The sequence below is a fragment of the Anopheles moucheti genome, chromosome 3 (genome assembly GCF_943734755.1).
Source record: "Anopheles moucheti chromosome 3, idAnoMoucSN_F20_07, whole genome shotgun sequence".
NCBI lineage: Eukaryota > Metazoa > Arthropoda > Insecta > Diptera > Culicidae > Anopheles > Anopheles moucheti.
Genome location: NC_069141.1, coordinates 58,843,297 through 58,865,974, shown reverse-complemented (window position 1 = coordinate 58,865,974; position 22,678 = coordinate 58,843,297). Strand labels below are relative to the sequence as shown.

General features: G+C 41.9%; 1 protein-coding gene across 2 annotated transcripts in view; it reads right to left on the bottom strand.

Annotated features, from left to right (window-relative positions):
- LOC128305542 (cAMP-dependent protein kinase type I regulatory subunit) overlaps positions 1-22,678 on the bottom strand; it is a 59,607-nt gene that overhangs the window by 22,024 nt on the left and 14,905 nt on the right. Inside the window, exon 1 of one of the 2 annotated variants that reach the window (XM_053043039.1) lies at positions 12,048-12,066. The exons of the other annotated variant lie outside the window; for it this stretch is intronic. The gene's annotated coding sequence lies outside the window, so the exon portion shown is untranslated. Of the gene's footprint in view, positions 1-12,047; positions 12,067-22,678 lie in introns of those variants that run through there. 2 annotated transcript variants of the gene reach the window in all.

The following is a 22,678-nucleotide window of genomic DNA, read 5'->3' as shown; positions in this document are numbered from 1 at the left end:
AGCTAACGTCGCAACCGTACACAAAAACGTACCATGAAGGCTCCATTAGAATTACTTCCGCTGTTGCGTTGGTCAGCGGCTACCGGCTACTTCCGGGCGTAAACTAATCGCTGATAAGTGATTAAAATATTTGTCCATAATCATCACACAAACTGTCATTTCCCTTTTCTGCCCCTTTCGCCTCAAAACACACGCATCTTCGCTGGACGGTGGGCCCCCCATCTGTGCAAGTTTGCACTATTACCACTATTTTTAGCCTTACGGATGGCCATCGACCAAGGAACGCGAACGCGACACAGCAATGAACTAACGTCGTCGCGTGCCATACGCCGGTTGGTTGTCATCGTCCTCCTCCTCATTGCCAAGGGAAGGTAGAGAAGGCCCGTATAAAAACCATCAAATTATAATGTTAATGGCTTCCCGCGCCGATTGCCCTCATCCTGCGCCTGTTGTTCGTTTGGGCAGGAAGGAATCGTTCGTCTGTTTCACTGTTGCTTCCCATTTTCGACTGGACACGATTTTGACGTGATCAAACAACAAGTGCTTCCGGTTCATGAAGATTTTGGACTGGCTGGACTCTAGAGTTCTATTATCAAAATATTGTTTACATTATTTGTCTACAAGATGTCACGTTTCTTCCCAACTCCCGCTATAAACCCACGAGGATGACATACGCGATCTTATTAATTTCCTATTTATTTACGACCCAAAATTACTAAGGCCGACTCCCAGATGGCCAATCTGCCATATTTTATCTCCCATCTTGGTGCTGTTTATTTATGGCGCATGTTAATGTTCGCAAAAAAAGGATATCACACATCAAAAAATAAAAAAGAAATTATACAAAGCTGGCTCCCTGCCCGCGATGGTGCCGATTATTTCTACTTTGCTCAACTCATCCGTGAAACAAGAATACCCCCGACGGTATTGTCACTGTGTCGCACCACAGCACACGACAAACACAGCGAGGTGCGATGTGTAGTATGGTTCCAGTTTTGGAAGGACGTGATCATTAATAATAATCAAGTCTATTGCCCGGTGAAGCATAACAATGCCGCACCGTGCCGGAATGTGGGCGATGATGGGCACAAAAAGGCGTTCGGAAAAAAAAAACGAGTATCAACTAAACCTAAGCATTACTTATTTGGGATCGACAGCAGATGTGAGACGATAACGACTTGGTGGCATAATTTATTGAGCTAAAAACAATCCAAAGGGAAAGATTTATTTACGTATCGAGCGAACGTTGTGCCCGAAAGAATGTATGACAACCTGATCAACATATTTGATTTTGACGTCTTTCGACATCGGTTTGTGTAACGTGAAGATTTTCAACAAGATGCAATAGAAAATCAACCAAACAATTGCATTGGAAGGACGTCTCTCTTAATTAATTAAATCACTCCGGCTTCATTCCGGTGACTCTGAAGTCAACAAGACACGTCTAAACGTTTTGATCTTTTGCAAACTACTAAACGATGCGTTCTGTTTTCGCTATCGCTTTCATTCAATTATTCGGGTTTCTTTTTTAATCATCATCGACGCAACGTTCATGTAGTACCACATAAGCTTCTTCTATTTAACCTTCCTGGCTACAGCACAAAACAAACACAAACACACACAGAATCTGAACCGTAATGGGATGCAATTGAAACTAATTTATGACCGTGGGCAAACAAAGTGTCTATAGTGTGAGTGGAGGATGAGAACTCGAGCGACACTTTGTCTTGTCGTGTGGTTGGTTTCTTTTTGTGATTTCATCGTCGTGCGATTTAATCTTTGAAAACGTGAAGGAAATGTAATGCGATAAGATCCTGTTCCGAAACACCATTATTTAAGGATGGCTAGGTAATAATTTGTCCCTACTTCACATGCTGCATGCGACACGAATTAATCGCTAATTAACAATTATCCTCTTCCCCACCTCCATTTTGTCCCACGGACAAACCCATCTCTCACACACACACAAATGCCACTCCTAATTGAAATATCATGTAACAGAAAACTGTTTCTTTACCTTTTCCTCCCCACCGACGATCTGACCCACGATCAACACCGACGGGCGCCCAAGGTAAATATGACCAGAATCTAAATATTGTTTCTGTTCGAAAGGCAAACCAAAACAAAAAAAAACAGTCGACCGAATGCTAACACCATCACACCATCTTCAATTCTGAACAGCTGAAAACAGCTGACAGGTTGTCGCGAACACCGGGCCGGGGGTAATTACAAGAGCTAGCTGCCCGTTTTTTGTCCATGCCCAGGTCCATCATCGCCGACGCAAAAGGACAACGCGAACAACAAAAAGGCGGAGAATAACTGTTGGTTTGCACTAAAAATACCACTCCACCGGGACCACCACCAGAGCACCGGGGCCCAGAAGACTGACAACTTTGCTGCACACAAAGGCCGACTGATCTGTTTGACGGAGCAGAAACCGTAGATACCGTGGTCGGGGCAAGAGACCCGAATTTTCACCATTTGGTTCGGTTTGAATCAACGTTCGATTTTCTATTTCCATGTGGAACGCATTCCATTATGTAACTTTTAAATAAAATAGAACAAAAAGTAGATAAAAGTGGCAATAGATTCACACAAACACCTTGTGGCAAGTAAAAAATGAAGGTGAGATTCGCATTTTAATTAGAAATTGTACTCCTTGCTAAGGAACCGAACTCCACATTGAAATCGAACCGGTATTGCCGGCTGTTTGCATTTGTCAACCTATCGTCAACTTTCTTCACTCTCTTTCTCTCCCTCTTTCTCTCTATCACCCACTCACCCACACACACAGACAAGCGACAAATAAGTTGTCGCCCATGACAGCTGGTCCGCCTATTTTCGAAGGATTAAAATAATTTCTTGGCATCAAACCAAAATCGTTTCGTTGGCCCTCCCTCCCAAACTGCAGTTGGAATTTGTCAGCTGATACCTGAGCTCCGAAATGACTAAAAACTTTCACAACAAAAAAGCACCACCACCACGGAGTTAGCTGTGCTACCTCTATTGACCTTGTGACCACGTGCTCCAACCACTCACACACCCACCAGGCGTCTCCATCGTTATCGTCGTTTATCAAATTACCACGACTTCTTGGGTGGCCATTATGGTGACCGGTTGGAATTGTGTGTTGGACCTTCCGAAAAACAAGCGCCCTCCACTGTGGAGGGCAGTTACTTAATCTAATCAATGCAGAGGAAGCGTCAATGATGGCGGCCATATACCTCACTCATTCCGGTGTGATGCCGGGAAGATTCAAGTTTCCGGTACGGGTGACGTTAAGCGCTGTAAAGCAACCGTGATGATAAGATCTCGGAACTCCCTCGGAACGGTGACGAACTCGTGTGTGCAACTTCACTCTCGAAATTAGATTGGAACTAACTGGCACCGTTTTCTATTCGTTTTTTTTGCACTTCCACTGTATTAAGCGTATTCTTCTCCTTACTTGAACTCCACTCACGGTCTTAACAAGCCTTTTAACAGGCCACAATACACCGAACCTGTTTCCTGCTGCTTCACAACATAAAACACAATGCACCGAAAAATTATTAAATATTTTAAATACTTCACAAATAGTTATTAAAGTAAATACTACTGCACCATCGACATAAGTGACTTAAACACGCACGCAGTTAATCCGGCGGTCCGAACACGACTGAGAGAGCATTCATTTCACCATCGTTTCACACCATTTTCCATTCAAACGTTTCCACTCATGCTCTCAAAGCGTTGCAAAATGCGCTCGGAAAAGAAAACATATTTTTAGAATTTTAAGCAGCGGTAGAATAAAAACAACCTGATCCTGGTGTTGGTCATCAGTGGCACCGGTAGCACTCTGGGCACTCATTGAATATTTTCATGTTATCGAATACTTATTCGATTGGATTCGGTTCTCGTGCTACTTCTACAAACAAACACCGAAATCATCAAAGACCCTAAAACCGGCAAGAAGTATCCAAACGGTGGATCACTCACCCTCGATCGTTAACCGTAAGAGAAAGATAAATAAACACTCATTTCCCTCATCTCCTCGTCAACTCAAATGGACGACCCAATCCATAACCTACACCCGGCCCGTACGAACGAACTAAAACGAACGACAGCGGCAGAAGATCTGGTTGGTTAATTACGGGTGATTGGTCAGGAATTTCAAATGAGCGCTGGAGATGCAAAAATAATACTACACCCACGATCGAAAGGACGGACGGTGTGCTGCTGTACCACACAAATGTCGGTCCACCGGTGTGTCTACTGTCACACCGTCGTGCACGGTTGGACTTAATCTTCATCTGCCACTTGTTGGGCACAAATCACTCTCGACGCGGTTGTAGTACTGTGTCAGATGCTTTCCAATAACTGTTCTGACTCGCACACTGACCGAACAATTTTCGTTAATCCCTGCCAACGGAACACGGCGGCGCAAGAAGGTATTTGGGACAGCTTCTTTTTTCTTTTCTTTCCTTCGTCCCCTCTCGCACCGAAACGGCAACGCTAAAGACGGCAATGTGTGTTTGCTGGATAGCTTCTTGCGTTAAGTAAAGTTGAACGATTTTTCAATTTTCCACCACTTGCGTGCACGCAGCAGCACAATCACACGCGCCACCACTAGAAACAAATGCAACCATAACGGCGCTACGCGGGTGCAGGGGTTGAATATTACTTAATGCACCGTTAATTGAATTTACGACCAATTGCCGCAACTTCCTTGGGTGTTTCGGTACCCCCCCCGCCGTACGCTGGTTAGTAAAGATAAGATATGCAAAGCGGGGTTGTCTCCGAGCACGCAACCGATACGACCGAACAGGAAGTGTAGTTTATCAGCTCGAACGCACCAACAACGGCATCGGCAAACGAAATGGTAAAAGATCACAACCTCAAGCCACACGCCGTGACAAAGTTCAACCAGGGCCGTAGATGGTGTTTTGCATCACTCCGCAGCAAGATCCGTTCAAGATACGCGCCAACCGACGACTAAAACGAGTGTGGTTGTTCTCGGCTTACCGTGCAGTCGTTTGGCGCGCGAGACCAAGAGACACATTCACGCAAACACCCACACGACGACGACGAAGACTAGCGGGTCGAGCGGGTCTGCTATATGTAACGGCAGTAACGCCGCATCGTTACTGCCGCGTTAGACCGCTTACTACCGCAAATCCTCCCAAAACGGTCGATGGTTGTGTGTCAGCGTGTTCCTGGCCGTTACATTTGTAGTAGCGCGCATTCGAGTGCTCGGTGGATGAATCCACTGTCGGACATGGTCTAACAGGGTGTGGGTAAAACGGGCGGGGGCATCTTAACCGAACATCCCCAAACACGGCGGCAACCCCTCAAGTGTGGCGTCGATGTATTGGTGAGTTGTCTACTGCCGTTGTTTACGATTCCGATTCCCCTCAAGATGCTCGCGGTTACGGTTACGGTTACGGGGATAAGGGTCAGATGATAAGTAATGGTACAAAGTTACTCTCAGTAAATCGAAGCGACAGAGCCACCATCCGTGAGTGTATATTTTTGGCAGGAAGATTGTTATAGCTAAAATATATTTAAAAAAATAGTTTACTTTTATACACGAAAATTTTACACAAAAAAATACAATAAATAAACTTGAAGTAATGCAGTTCTTTATAACACTAAATATATTCCAAAATAACAATATAAATGTTGCTAACCAGCAACGAAAGCAGCTATTAAAGTGCTTTATACACTCTTAAACACAATCCAGTTAAAGTCAGTTCCAACGGCCATTCGTGTAGATCGATGATGTAATCCAAATAAACAACTTTGCCCATCGGTACGAGATGACCTATTTTAAACGCACCGGGCGTTATTAATTGACCCGTGCAAAATTAGTCCATCAGAGTCCGCTGTCCCAAGCCCAGGCTGGCCATAATCGTTTAACTACCATCACCAATACCAGCCGTGTACATCACATTAAAACCTTCCCTCCAACGGTACAGGCAGGCAGGCTTCCATCATTCTCACCCACCGTATCAAATTTATGGACTTTCGTAAATGATGCTTAAAAGACGCCATTCAGCATTCCTCCGTTTCGAGTTATTGCGATTAAATGTGCAGTTCCACAACAAATGTGCTGACGGAGGTGAAAGTATACCGTACTTTTTACATAGCTTTCGTTGTAATTTTAGGCGACTAATGTAGATAACAATGGGTGTAGCATTTTTCATTAAGTGTAATTTGAGTTTAGCTTTTTTATTGCGTTTATGTTTTATATGGATACCGATCCCTTGATTCGACCAAAAGACAGTTGTTCATGTTGTAAAACGATGTTTTGTTCTTCATCAATTTCTTTAGGCGGTCGCCGCGATTTTGACTCCTCCTTCGAATATAATAAAATCAAATATCACTAAAAGAAGATAGAAACATATCCATTGCCAGAGTAAATTACATAACAATTGATGGGAAGACCAGCCTCCAGCTAGAGACACTACTACAGCCCGAAGCTACTAAAACATGAAGGCATGAACGAAATCGTACCAAAACGATACCCAAACAACACATCAAACCTAACAAACAAATCGCCCAACGGGAACGAAAACGAATGGACGATGATGATGATGAGATCGTGCAAAATGGCGCCAGACAAACAGCGAGTCCTTATGAGCTCTACATCTGGTACGTAGCAAGGGCCTTTGGATGCGGTTATCCTTCCTATCGACCATCAACCTATCGGCGGAGGTTTCCGAACCGACATCCGGCCGAAATAATAAACCATGGCATGCACACGATGATAACCATGATCATCACCGTCCATACGAAAAACGATGGCCCGTGTAATGGCTGATGGATGGTGATAATGATGACGAGCGGAAATGTGCAGCGTCGGAAATGGAATGTCTAGCAAACGGATCGGGCCCTCCCGGATATCTAACCATATTGTGGTAAAGTATGGTTTTATTACCTTGTTTCCGGTGCTCAAGAAAAGGATATGGAGAAATGATACTGATGTATGATAAGTGAGTAAGCTGTATATATAAATGTATAAATTAGAAGCAGCCAATCCAGTTGCAATCCAGTTCACCTTATAATTACGATCAAATGATGTTTCTTTGTGAGCAGTTTATTGAGTCGAAGTTGACTCATACCCAAAGAGAACAATTAGACTTTCAACGGCCAAAATTAAAGAGTGCTCTTTCTAACCGCTGTTGCTCTCCTGCTTGCTCTCTCGCCGAATCGAAAGCTCGCTCGATGACTGAACGATATTCTCATGCTGTTCGCTTCTTCGGCGTCATGCGCTCTCGCTCGTGCTCATTATTGGATATTGCGCACACACCTGTGCATTTTCTTCGTCAAATTTACCGTGTGAAAGAGTACATTTTTGCACCGGTTTTTGGTATGAGGAACTGGATGATTTTGCAAGCGCGCTGATGTTTCGGATGAAAATCCTGTCATAAGTTATATGGCACGATATGTAGAAGAAAGTTTAATGTATAATTTTTACTATTCCAAACATTTATGCTTGTAACACTAAACGGTGCCCTTATTACAAAGAGGTCATTATGGTAACGAACGGTACCGCCATGTATATCACAAAAGTATCGGTTGCTTTAAATTGAAGGATCTGTATTTTGCATCATCCGAAAAAACAAGACACTACACAAGCAACCAACTCCAGTGATTACATCGCAAGTGTTCAAATATTTTTATTTTAACAACATGAGTTATTTGAACCGCGAACGCCGTACCGGTGCTTTTTACAAACAGGTGGCTAAATTCATAAAGGTGGACGCGGCCGAAGAAGCTGACCCGTAAGCCCTAGCCGGAATGGCAAGTTCTACTGTTGGGTGGTAATGTGTCGTGTAAAATAAGGGCTTCGCTTTTTCAGTTCCCATCGAAGCGGTTGTGGAATTGCCTGGATTGATGGATTTCGGTCCATGTCGATCGACGAAGGCATCCGTTACTGAGCGCTATCTAACAACGAAACGCATCACAATTTCATGCATGTGCACGTTGAACTTATTCATACTGCTTATGCGTTTAATACTTCTGCATGCCAAAGTCACCGGAGCAAACCATAACCTATCCCTCCCAGCAGAAAAAAATTATTTCCAAAGTGATCATCCGTCTACGGTTCACTTTGCAGACGAACGGGGGAACGCATGGTTTCTAACCACGGACGGCACTATCGACTAGCTGCAGTCTGTCTCGGATGGCACGGATGGTATATGACACGAACAATATGCCCCGTACATATCCGTACGTATCCGATGCCTCCCTACTCCATTCGTTTCAGAATGCTGGGAATTGAAGATCTAAAATCACTCCTCTCACATACGCAAGCTATTTTCATCGCTAAGATTCTCCTCAACAAAATATATGCCCCATCCTTACTATCTATATTCATTCCGGCGGGCCTTACCCTATACGACCAAAATTATCCTTTTCTGCGAGCTATGAAATCATTCAACTGCTTTTTTATCATTTCGATTATAACATCTCGATATCTGCTTTTCGGGCCCGACTAATTAATGACTCCTTATAATCCTCTATGTTTGTTTCCTCCTCTGACGCGTTATTAGATTTAAGATTAGACTATAAGATTCCTTTTGTGAAGCCTTCTGAGCGGACAAATTATTTCCTCTTAACACTATACAATCATTGTATATCGAGCAAAGGATAAACCCGTGACCTGTCGAACGGTGCTGATCTTCTGTGTTTGACCAGTTTACTTTTGTGTCACTGCTTCACACTGTTCAGGACGACTGAAGGGACGTCCTCAGTTTGGTAGTTGGCGGTCAACTGCAGTGGCGGAAATAACATTGGAATCTTACGTATTTTCTGGCCAAACATAACATGTTACTTTGCGCACAAATATGTACACATTTACATTAGCTGGAGACCACAGCACTTATTTCGTGAGCGCACCATTCATCTGTCGCTACATTGTGATATGTAGAAAATAATAAAACTATTTCTGAGATTGTTATATCTTACACCACAAGAATTACAATATGCAATTGTTTTTTGTTCAAGTTCCCATAGCTGGAGTATGTTAAATAAATGATATAGTTCAGTTATGGGTTGTTTGCTGAAAAAGAGTTTGCTGAACAGCGAATCGATCACCTGATGCAGATCGGTAGAATATCGTGCCATAGATGTCGTTATGTAGCCTCGCGCTTCGTATTATACCTTCCAAGGAATATTGACGTCTGCGCGAGGAATTTACCGGCGCAAAAACTTCTCTACTTGTGGCTTGTACTCCGGATCTACCGGTAGGCCCTGATCTAAATCCTCTAGCTGTTCCTTCGTTTCAAGCGGTGCTAATTCAAAATCCGAACGAGGGAGAAGCCCTTCATCTGGCCGGGTTGCTGCTGCAAATTCCTCAGTCGCCTGTCTTTGCCTAGCAGCGTCTCTTTTAATATGGTTCTTCTAGAAACGATCCATCTTCCACAATAATCCACGGAACGCCGTTGACAAAAACAGTTTTGATTTCCATTTCGACAATTTCACAACAGAACACAAACAACTCAAAACACAAGGAATACACTAAAAAATCACACCAATCACACCATATGGGTGACGCAACATTTTGATGCATCCTCGAACCAAAACCATGACTTCAACGCAGCAGATTAAGATTTAAGTTTCACGCGCTGCGCGTAGAATAAAACGCAGTCATTAGTAACTCTCTGACACGCTATCGCCGTAGCATCATCTTCAGACGAGCGCCGCAAACACTCATGGTAAGAATCCGTTCAATTCCGTTTTCTCTTCGATGGTTTCCTTACAGAAATACAGACCTGAGCAGGTTGGCCAATATCACAATAATGTCTTCCCTTCACTTTCCCCACACACAGCTGATATGTGGTAGCAGTAGCAGGACGACAGAACAGCACATTCCAAGCCAAGGAATAAATGCTAGGGCGAAGAGTAGAGTAAAAAGGACAAATAGTACTGATAGACACGTGTACCACCACCACCACCTTAATTTATTTTTTTGCCTTTCGCTAAATTTCCGTTCGTTAAATTTTGCAAAAGCTAAAAAAAAGCGCTTTAGCCAAGCCACACACCACAAAACGCGGCCGAGCTGAGGTCAAACCTGCTTCCTTTGGAACATAATCAAGACCAAATCGCGACGTCTAAAAACGGTCACGATTAGTTCCAAGTTTTGGGTCGCGCGACCTTTTGGGATACACGGTTGCGAATAACGCCTAAAGTTAGGCAAACCGATAACACCAACCAGGCGTCATTTGAACACGTATTCGAACACGCCTACTAGGTTTAAACATTTTATGCACTATTTTAAATACGGAAAATCTTAATTTATTTACATGAAATTCTTCATGATATTAAAAAGTCTGAAGCGTACATTGAGATCTTAACGTACGTTATATTGTTCATGTATCCGTGGAAACAATTATTGCACCATAAATTGCTCAACGTTTCAATTATTCCACCAAAAAACTGTTAAAGTCACATGACAAAAGAATGGCGTAACCTTACCGCTCCGGAAGTATCTTCCCAATCAACCGTTGTCGTTACCAGATTTTTTCTTGGGAAATCACCACAAAACCACAAAACTCTCCACGGTGTGTACCTACCGCAAATCCGTATCATTACTTTCCCTTGCTTCCTTCGTACGAACATGCGTATGTGTGTGCGTGTCTTGTGTAAGACAAAAAGGACTTACCTAAAAGAAAAAGAGAAAAAATATTTCGTTAGAAAAAAGAACTTTCAAATGATGATCGATATCGAGGGGTTTTATGCTAAGAAGAATCGAATCAATATTGTCGTTCGAATTATGTACAAAACATAATAAGTCAATAACGATAAATATTTATTAATTTAAATATTAAATTAATATTAAATATTGAATGTACGCGAATACAAATATAACATTGCAATCAAACATAATCAATGCGTTCGTACTGTAGCGCCTCAAAACGAAATTCAATTTTCGTGGAAATACAACTCGTGGAGCCGCCTTTCTCCACAAATGGTATAAAACGGTCCGCCGATCCGCAGGATAAATGTTTGCCATCGAACCGATATTACATTATTATTACTCACCAATGGCAAGGTCAACATGCTTCCGGTGTGTTCTGGTAGAAGGCCGCGGGGATGAAGTGTTGTGATTTTTCGTCCCTTTTTTTCGCTAAAATATGACCGAGTCTGCCGGCGTATTACCTTCCGGTCGGGAAGTTTTAGCATGCAAAACAGGACCTGAACACTTTCATAAAACGCAAGGACTTTAGGGCAACTTTACGTCTACCATGGACGGACACACTGTTAGTCTCTTCTCGCTGTGGAGCAGAAATCCAATCGAACTTTCGCGCACAAGTGGTCCTTTCCGTTTTATTTCCGCTTACCATTCAATTATATCATTCCTGTCACTGTACCGATCGATCGAATCATAGCGAAACGCGTTGTACAAAAGCTAAGAGAGAATCAAGCCAAAAAAAAAACAACGCTAGTTCGAGGATTCATTCTACTCAGGTTGTCCCCGTCCCTGCGATTGGATCAAGCATTCATCACCCGTTTTTTTTAATAATCAATTTATTCACACACGTTTTTATGGTCAAGAATAACAATCTTCATCAAGCACGATCCTTCCCGTTGGGGTTTGGGGCTTGTGAAAATTAATTTCCCTTCATTTATCAAACCTGCCCAACAGCCGCACAGCCGTTGACGGGGTCTCGTTCGCCGACGCCAACCGCAGAGCCTTGTTTGATTAATAATTTGTTTCACTTTCATTCCTGCGTATCTCAACGTGCGTTACACCGAAACCAGAACAAATGATAAATATGGAACAGGACCGTGGGACAAAAAAAACGGCCAAAGCAACGCGAAGAAAAAAAGGCATCCCAAAGGCAAAATATTTCAATTTCACAGCCGGCTTACCACCGCGTTGTTGCTTTCGCCTTTATCAGATTTGTGTGTGTGCGTTGCAAATTATTCTCGATTTGCACGATCCCCCGTATTGAGTGTGTGACCAAGCGCCATGGAACCGGGAACTAAATTATTCGCGATTACGGCACGAGTACACGATGATTTGTTCGTGGCTTTTATTTGATTAAAGAAATTTAAATTACCTTCAGTTTATCGTGAAGGAGGAAGTTGCTTTCTGGTACCACTGCCAGATGTTACAGGTTGCCGATTGCCAGAGTGGGGAACCCTTCCTACAAGCGCACTTTTTCATGAAGGTCATGCGGGCCAACCCGACACGAAAGAAACCGCCTGGAAGGTATGCAAAAAAGTACAACGCTTCGACACCCTCGGCTAGGCGAAATGGAAACTTTCATTCGCTCCAGAAGGTACGGAATTTTCAAGTGGTCCATCACAACCCGACGGGGTTCCTCCTTTACCATCTGGACACCAGGCTGGTGCGCCCGAGGGTTGAGCACGTGGAGCAAAGGATTCGGTTCATTAGCAGCAGTACCTGTGCCTTGCCTCCTGGTGATTGGTATTGTTGGTGCTGTTTAAAATGGGCGAGGTTAATTAACAAAATGGTTATAAATTAAAGATGAAAGTAAAGCGCTGTAAAGTAATGACCAAGCTGGCCATTGAACGAGCACAACAGGAAATGCTTTCTTTAGATGCATGCATGATTTAATCCTTTTACGGTTGTTTAAAATGAACGTTGAAGAATATTTTATTGTACAAACTAATTTTAAACAGAATTTTATCACGTTTGTTTTTCAACAGCTAAAATGTACTCTATTGCCATTAAATATTATTTCTTTATCAGCAGAAGTTACGCTTTGATCACAAAACGCTACTACCACAATAAACACAATTAAGATTTTGCTTCCACGAAAGATTCTCCCTTTATACTCGATCAATCCAACCAGACAGTCCATCAATCAAACTGTTGTCCTTCCGGCGTTCGTCTTCCGGAGAGCAACCACTCAATATCAACCTCCAATGGGGAATTAATTTTTCCTAAAAAGAAGAGCAAAAATCTCGTGATGGAAATAACAACGCAACAATGCAACACTCACAATCAAAAATCCATCACTAAACGGAAGAAGTAAATCTCGAGGGATTAATTCGAGCTGTTAAAATGTGCCGATTTGCTTTTTGCTTCGATCCGGCGCGAACGCGCCCTTTCAACAACGCCATTATGGTGAAATGCTATTAATTGTTTTGGTGACAAAAAACGGACAGCCCTGGAAAGACAGCAGCGTTCATTAATTCCATTTAGGGTGCGATAAATGGGCTGTAAAACGATTTCACGAATGACAATTTATTCCGTTGTTTAACCGTGATTAAGGCCGGTTTTCTGAAGTTAACATGCGGTAATGATATGCCAGTCCCAAAACGTCTAGTGCTGCTATATACGACGACTGTTGTACAACATTACAGCACAACAAACGTAGCGAGCGTAGCTACGACCAACTCAAGATACAACGAAATAAGCACAAATCGATTTTCTTGTTTTGATCCGATTAAAATGAAGCGCTTCCTTCGCAACGCTTACACCCATATGCTGCAGTTGCTTTCGTACGACCCGCACGACGTGCTTTCCGCCGCTTTCAAGGACTCGAAACCAAACGGTTCCATTCACACATTCTGTTGCATAAACATACCGCGGCACACACGCATGCGGCGCTTCGTCTGTAACACAAAACGATCCAATTTTTTTCGTTGCACGCTCGTCGTTTGTGATGCATTCTATCCTGTCCGTGGCAATATGCAACACATTGCCACCATCTTGTGACTGCCAAGGGTGCCAAGGGTTTTCCGGTAACGAACGTGCAATGTGCATCACATTTTATATAAAAGGAGAAAATATTGGATGCAAAAAGGTTTACAAATTAAAGCTTTAACTTCAACTTTGTATACCTTTAATTATTAAGAAGCTAAAGAGAAAGCTACACAAGATATAACATTGAAGATATTGTCGGAAACAAGTTTGAAAAACCAAAAATTAGTTTTTAAATTACAGTTTTACAGAGTTTAGAAATTAAATCATTTAAACGAATGCAGTAAAATAGCTAAATGTTTCAGGGAAATTCAAGAAACCCTTCTCTTACATGGAATCAAAGACACGAACGTAAAATGGTATTGCGTCCCGCTGGAAGGGCACGGGCACTGCCACACAAAAGGAAGAGTGCGCCGAATCAACCACCCACGATAAAACACAACTGACACGATTATGCACTTTTATCAACCACGGCACAGAAAGACGGTGAGATTGAGGTCGAAAGGAGGCCGTCAGCTTCCTTCGGTGGCAGATGCCAACTGGACGGCTCAGTCGCAGTGCGGCCGCTGCATATGCAACTGAGGGGCTCTGAAAGGAGAGTGATATCGAAGAATGTACTTGTGTACAAGCAGTTCAGTGTGATAAGCCTTTTACCATGCACTCTCGATGCATCCTACGACGGAACCGGCTTCAAGCTGACAATGTCAACGAACGATGACAATAAAAAAAACCCCAACTGAGGTAACCCTTGGCGGAAGCTTTTACAAACCGTACGCAAACCACACACACACACACAGGAAGAGCATTTATAATGTTGCTCTTCCGGTGCTGCAACAGCAAAAGCAACTGTGAATGGTTACAACAGTGTAATTGTAAGCAAAACCCGGTCGTCCGGTCGGTAGAAAACCTCATTATCGAGAAACGCACGGTGAGCGGTGGAAATTTAAAATGTTATAAATTTGTTACTTTACCCCGGCAAAACTGAGGCAGCGTTCAGATGAGCACTGATCCTCTGCCCACATCCTCCGAGTGTAAACCGGACGGTGAGAAAAGTTTGCAACAATGCCGCACCATACAATGAAATCGCAACTTGATGATTTCGCAACTTTTTAATGAATTTAGCTGTGAATTTAAATATCTACTCAACACGGGGAATTGTGTTCGAGAAAAAATACATGTAACGTCATTTACATTTCTACTGTTGGGTTTGGTAAACTTTGCGTTACCAAATGGAAATGAAGGAACCCCGCCGTACCACTTCCCTACCTCGTATCTCAACATAGCATTTTGCTGATAAATAAACGCTTAAATGTATGCAATGTAGTAACAAAACGGGTTACAAAATGTTATCATGACAGAATCCTAAATTTGCTTTAATATTTTTTGAGTGTACAGCCAGTCCCCGAGATACGCTATTATAGCGAACCACTATAACCCGGGAAAAATCCGCGTAAGTCGAATCCTGGTGCAATTTCGTTTAAACTTCAAAGTCACAGAGTCGACTTCCTTCTCTGGACTTAATTTATTTTCACCGAATCAGGCGGTTCTTGGAAAGATTACATTCAAAATAAATTAAAAAGAAATGTTTTATAAGACAAAAAAGGTTATGTCAACCAAATTCAATCCTTTTTGCTTAGATATTGTGCTATAAACTAGCTCATCTGTCAAATTTCCAAAAACCGCGTATTTCCGAATCCGCGTATAAAAGGAATCTCGGGGACTGCCTGTATATAGCGTCTGAAATATTGACCTACAATAGTTTCAAAAAATATGCATCTTTGTAAAATGAGACTAATTAAATTAAAAAACTCGATGTAAATGAAGGATCGCTTTGGTGAAAGAAAAAACGAAATAAAACTCTTACTGACCACACGAAAGCTCTAAACCCGAATAAAATCTCCATCTCAACGCTCGAAGAAATGGCGCTGCAAATCAAATCCTGACACAGTTAACCCCGTTTCGTATCAAGTTCATGTCTACGACCTACTTTTCGAATGTCCTTATAACAAATCCATTCTATCTCGCAGCTTCTCGCTATCTCCGCGTTCGTAGAGTGCACACAACATTTAGAACCCATTTATTTCTCAAAGTTTGTGTATTTTTTTTTGTTGCTTTAAATCGATTTCTATATCTCGCTACGAATGCCAAAACGCATATCCAAACACCCCCACAGTGGAGAAAACAGGCCACAACAACACTGATGGAACCGTCAGTGGAAACCGACAACAAAGTTCACACTGTGGCGCCGTTCCACTTTTCATCGTCCAACCGAAATCCGCTCACTTTGCCACTCTGCCAGGATGGTGGCTGGGCGCGTTTCGGTCCACATTTTTGTTCGCGCTTTCGTCTGTGTCACGGTTGTCCGTCGTATCGCGTGTCCCAAAAATTCCGCGCCAGACCAGCGCGACGAAACAGGGCCCCATCACAGCCGCGCAAGATGAAAACCCGAAACAAAAGGCAACAGACACACGCGTTGAAATGTAACGTAAATACGTTGAGCCAGTGGCTTGTTGTAACGGTGGTTTAGCTTTCGCCTAAACCCGGCTACACCAACAAATGGGACGGAAGTAATCGGAAACAAACGATCAACGGGTTATAGTTGCCCCAAGGGGATGTGGATCACAATGTAAACCAAACCGGTCGTTACATTAGCATAGAAATTGAGGTTTTGGTCGTGTGCTCTTTCTGTCGTAAATTCTCATTTCCCAAGCTACTGTAAGCAATATCGAGAGGAGCAAATCTTTTAACAAATTAGAGTTGCTCAGTGTGACTTTAATTTCATTTACTTTTAAGGATACAATTATATGAAACCTGATCAAAATCAAAAAGACTGTAAACATTCCAATTCAACGGAATATTAGTAAACGCATCAAACCTGATAAGAAAACCCTTTCATCCTTGTGCCATAATGATCTTTTACGTAAATACTTCAAAACGTCCTGTGGCGCTAGTGTTTCATAGGGCTCGTTTAAAACAGAAGGAAAGCAGAATTGCCACTGAGCGGAAACGGTGGATGAATTATTTACACGCTTGCCATTTTGCTTTTGCCAAGCAGTAGTAGCAAAGCCCGAACAAAACCGGCCGAAAAATAAATGTGAAACGCAACAACAATACCAATATCCAATACCATTTTGAAAAGGTTAATTATAATGTATTTCAATATGAAAGTCTTGCACGCAGCAATGAGCTCTTTTGAGTAATGGCTCCTATTTTCCATTAATACATCCTACTGTAACCAGATCGTTTCCGGCAAAAAACATGGAGATGGTTTTGATGTGTTGTTGTGCTTCACCTTCGGCAGATGTTTCAATAATTGGAAAAAAAACATAAACAATACCTCTCCCCTAAACTAGGCAAACAAAATGTATGATGAAATGGGTTTAGGGTATAGTGTTCAATACTCCAATTCCTCTTGCCGTTCACCACACACCAGGCGCCTCCATTGAGTGAAGAATTTTAAATTAAAAAAAGAAAAGTCAGAAACAAAAATAAAAAAAAAAACACAATTGCAATCAGTTGCAAAATGCAATCAGTTGTATGATATTTTCATTTCCCATTTTCTCTATGACATTGCACTGCTCGATCGATCAATAGTGGGGTAGCACATTCCATACAGTTCCCGATAAAAGCGACACGTGCGAATAATAGCTATTTTCCCACAAAAAGCTCATCTTGAAAGCTTACATGTACACAAACATACTACCCACATACCTGTCGATACATTTTCAGGCAAAAAAGTTTTGTGACATCTGCCCTGCACTAGGAACGCCGTGGCAATTGATCAGGAATATAATTTGAATATGGTTCTAGGAAGGAAGATTGACAAAATAATGAAAATCCATTGTGAATGGAAATTGATTATTATTGGCATTGTGTAGCGATACTATACAATTGTGCAGGAAAAACGGTTTTCGATAAACCCATTATGAGATTCCTATCATTTAATGATTCGATGTTCAAATAAAGGATGAATGTTTCCATCTGAATAACAGCCACAAATCAATAACCCTGTCAATGCGCATCATACGAAAACGCTTCAAAAGCACACACTTGGTTGAAGAAATAAAGAACATAACAATGTTCCGCAAAACAAAAATAGTTTTATTTGGTTCAGTGTCTCTCTTCTACATCGACACACACTCGTTGCGAAATCAAAACCATACATGCCATTTCTGTGCTTATAAGCTTTTCCATTTTCCATTCAGTTTCCACCCAATGACCCAACATCAATGGGGGGAGGTTTGTGTGAGATAAATGGCAATGAAAGGCATTCAGCTGAGGCAACATAGCAATGCCTTTGACAAGAACGTACCTGTAATGCGAGAGTTCAAAAGCAGAACGAAAGAAAAGTACAACCACATTCAAATAATGATAGCCATTCAACCTTGTTTGTCGCAAACAAATTCAATTGGTAAATATAGAGGAATCAAACACCATTGAACCACGAATGCTACACTGATGCCATCAAAGAAGCACAACAGCATACGAAAAAGGAAGAGTTGCGCATCGGCAAAGTCAATAAATCACGAACCACTCCTCCCAACGTGGGGAGCAGGGCGTAACACATCGGCCAACAATCTCAATCTCAGACTAGGGGGGAAAAAAAGGCATTCCAAGAAACAGTAGCGTCACCCGCATCATCTTGGCCCACCTGATACCGTTGTCAGGAGTTTTGACAAGAGTTTTTACTCGCTCGTTGCTTCCTGCAACTCTCCAAGGAAATGTGACCGCCCGTTGCAGACAAGACAGCAAGCTTTTCGTCGCAGCTCAGATTTCGTTTCATGCAAACAATCTGAAAAATTCTGAGAATCACTACGGTGCAGCAGGTGATCTTGCCTGTGCAGCAATTTGACATAATTTGGTCTAATTTGGGAGTAAACATTATAGCACCATCGCTGAGCATTACTGTGTGAAACTAGACTACAACCTGATTTTTTGTTCTATTTGTGTTTGTACGGTGGTAGTCATCTATTTTTCCGTAACAATCCATCAAGAAACATTAAGTGCAACGAAAAGTAATATTCCTCGTTTTACATCCCATTTGATAATGGGCTTCGGCAAGAAGCTCAAGCGTTCTTTTCAAGTAAATCATCTTCAACATATCTAAAATAGAAATTTCGCGTGGGACGAAAATAAAAGAAAAATCAGGAATATTATTAGATGCATGACGAATCGAAATAAAAATACAAAACATAGCGCTTCTGTTGTTTTGTTAACACAACGATCCATAACTCTAAACATATAGATAAAATATATAAATAATAATATATAAATATATATAAAATAATAAATTCAAAAATTAAACTACTAATTGAAAAGTCGGTTTTCATAAATATCAATTTATTATAAAATGACTGACTGAGATCGAAAAGGTTATGTTTTCCTGAATATTTGTCATTATATTGGACCGACCCGGTAACGACACCTGCCTTCACACGACAGAGTCGGTCCAAAATCCCATCCGAACCAATCCTCCGTACGCATAACTGACTATCTGACTACGGGCAAATAAAGTCCAAGAAAGTCAGAAATGGCAGGTTGGATCTCTTATGGCAGGCAATTAAAAAAAAAATACTCTAGTGAAGTTGCTGAGTTGTTCCAATAACACTAAATGAAAAATTCAAGACAATCGGTTCGTTAAGCTTTCATTAAATTCTGGGAACCGTTTTGGGAAAGGTTGTTTTGATATGATCGTGATTAAATATTGAAGAAATATACATATTCGCATGTGGATGAGCCTACTGTTTATATCTATTGTTTTATCCAGATATTTGCGAGATCTAAACCTCCGTTAAAAAAATATCTCTAACATCATGTTGACTGTATATCTCCATTTAATAATTTTAGTAGAGAGTACCATTTTAAACATGATCACGATCTATACTCTAACATAAGCACTCAAACTATTGAAACATATATGTAAATAAACTTCGAATCAGACAAATACAATTAGAGTTCCATAAAACCCAACCCAAAAACCCAAATGCAACCGATCGTGCGTCAAACAAACGTCATCTCAAATTAATTGTGTCACCTAAAAGAAAACGGAACACAACGACCCGCTCTCACGCTCTACCCTTTTGTACCACCACCCATTGCCGAAAGTTATATTTCGTTGCTTTATTTTTGTCCTCACCCTCCCCCCTCCAATAAATCGTCCATCATCAGATCACACCTGACTTTGCCGCGCTTGGCGCTGCTAAAACGAGTTGGAAGGAAGGTGACATACTAAGTGGATTGGGTAAATGTCACACCTCGGTTGGACGCAGAAAACGGATGACGTGTGGCGGAGGTGGTTCATAAAACGAATGATTAATTACCATTAAGCACCATAGCGTCAGGATAATTTAGCCTATATCCAATGACGAAATCTACGGGCGTTTCGGACTTTAACACACACACTCACAGAAAAGGCACACAGTGACGTAGATAAGCGCGGCAACAGAGTGTTTCGTGTCCTGTTCCGCCATGTCTGCCTGAACTCTGTACAGGTACAAAGGAAAAGCGAAACAATTAGAACATGCGTCACAGGCGTCGAGCGCTGTAAATCAATTCATTCCAGCATGGAAATCAGATCCAAATCCCGACCTACTCTAGGTAAATCCTTTCCTTCAGGAAACAGACGGAGTATATTTTATGCGGCTCGGTGTAATGCGGTCGATGAGGCAATGCTGAAGTAAACCGTGGGAAAACTCAGCTGGGCCACGGGGACAACCTATGACAAGGCAGATCGACACGTCATGCCGGTGTGGCCCATAAAGGCGTACGATCGATTATATGTTGGGCAATGTTTTGAATACCTAGTTGGTAGCTTATTGAGACGAGAATCGAAATCGAAAGGCGATTAGGTCATCTTGGCACGGTGAACAAGTATTTTCTTCTCCATTACGAACAGAAAATTGAATGCGGCTTAAGGCTTTCATCAAGAATTCCAAATGAATAATAGTTTAATAAATTCAATCGAAGTAAAGTTGTGTTCATTTATTCCTGCTTTATGACTGTCTCTCGCGTTTGGATGCAATTAAAACATCGACAATCGACGGGAAAAAGTGCGAAATGATCCTCTCGATGTATTAGAGCTTCCATAAAGTTAAAGTCACTTAGAACATAATCATAACAATCAAGTGTCTCTATTTTGGCGGTTAAACCCATCTTTGCACACACTACAAGACTGTGTCCATTTTCATTCACCTCCATTCACTTCGATTCATTCTGTTCCGCACCATTATCTTACACGAGACCCCGATTAGATAACAAAGCCGTACGATAATGGTTACGGAAACGTGTTCCTGAACAATGCTACAAATGTCCCGATTTTGTAACTTTCCGGTCGTACAAGCGCTCACACACAGGCACCACCACTCACTCACATCGTAACATTAGCAACAGCACACTGATTACTGTAATGGATGGAATATTACACCGACGAAAGCGTTCGAAACCGAATGGACGGCAATGGCTCGTCGTCGTCCAAAAGCTTTTCCCGGTTTGGAAAATTCGAACGATGCGTACCAAAAACCGCACGCGTACAACCAACACGCAACAACAAACTGCTCACTGTGGAAGCGCCACCCAAGAACTGACGCGACTGATTCGCAATACTGCTCCCGCCAGGATGCTACTCCACGAAAGTCGGAGTCGAACGTCAAGCGCGAACAATTCGTGGAACAGTATTTTCCCAGCGGAAAAGCGCCATTGCACGTAGAGCGAAAGAGCGAGCGAATCTGGAGGTGATCTGGAATTCCAACAATGCGAAAATCTCAAGAGCGAGATGAACGAAACCTGAATTCAATACCAGTCCCTTGGGGGTTGAGCGAAAGCGAAGCGAGAGAGCATTAGGCATCGGATGAATTAATCGCGTACCGAGTGGCGCTGTTGATCAAGCAAGGAAGCATAACATTAGCACCACACGGTGCACAACCACACAGAACATTCGCTGTGGTTCTACCACAATCATCACAACAACCTCATCGGGTTCTCACCATTTTCCCACGGTCTCCAAAGAGAGCCTTCTGCCCGGTTGTTCTTCATCAACGGAACACATCCTTTTCCGTGGGCAGCTCCAAGTGTGTTGGTAAGTTCGCAGCAAATGGAGACTCTAACGCGTGCCCTTCAAAACATTACACCAATACCAATACGACCCCAATGGATGAGAAAGCTTCTCACCGACCGATGAGGAAACAAACGTACGTACACATTTGCGTGTGTTTGCGTACAATGGCCTTTGGTGCCGCGTTGATGACCTTCAGTTTGTTGCCAAACGGTGCAACGGAAAGAGATAGCCAGAACAGAGAATTCGCACTACTTTCACTTCAGGAAAATGTTACGATATGGTGTGCCGGTTTTCCGGTTAGTACCAACACATCAACACCGGGCAGTACCTACATCACACAAAAGTCATTGACGTCATAATACACCCCCAGCTTTAAAAGGGTGGCCTCTCGGTGCAGGCAGTGCTCTCTATACAATAATTTATATTTTATTTTTAAATGATATGACTGTTTTATAATTTATGCGCATATGTTAGTGATATTAAAATGATTCTGTTTATACGAAAATTATTTTTCCATAAAACAATATATAACCAAAACAAATAGCATTAACTTACAAAGAACATACTACTACACTAATCAGGAAACAAATAAAACACATGTATAAACACGAAAATTTGAAAAATATCCGTAAATTCATCTAAACAATACAAAAAAGTTAATTGATTTCAACTTTACAAAAGTCATTACTTTCACAAATAAAATACAAAAACTATTAATTATGTGAAGAATATTTCAATTTCTACTTCATGTTGTAGTTAATTTCCTGCTTTTTATCTGCAAATATTCTCCACCATTGATGTACCCTCGATTTTAATTTATCCGCCAGGGAATCACTGTGATACGCTTGTTTGCAATAAAGCTTACGAAAGCTTTTGCTCGAAGAATTGCTGGCAAAGCGCCACGGTTAGCCGAGATGGAAAACTTCACTGTCCAAATGGTAAACAAATAGAAGCTTTCCCGAAAA